We start from the raw sequence: 207 nt of genomic DNA, 5'->3' as shown, positions 1-207 counted from the left end.
CCCCATGTATGGCGTAATTTTACACCAAAAGTTTAATGAATTTATGGCTGTCTAGGAGTTTTCTGTAAATTGACTGTATAATTCCATTATTATTGGAAAATTTCTTAATAAAAAATAGCAATTGATGAAAAAAAGCAAAATATAAAGTATAATAATATATACTGTATGTTTTCAATATTTAAAGAATATCTTGTTAATAAATAGTAT

This window comes from Sinocyclocheilus anshuiensis, unplaced genomic scaffold (genome assembly GCF_001515605.1).
Source record: "Sinocyclocheilus anshuiensis isolate Anshui unplaced genomic scaffold, SAMN03320099.WGS_v1.1 scaffold1559, whole genome shotgun sequence".
Classification (NCBI taxonomy): domain Eukaryota; kingdom Metazoa; phylum Chordata; class Actinopteri; order Cypriniformes; family Cyprinidae; genus Sinocyclocheilus; species Sinocyclocheilus anshuiensis.
The sequence above is the reverse complement of the archived record's forward strand: the minus strand, read 5'-3'. Positions refer to the sequence as shown.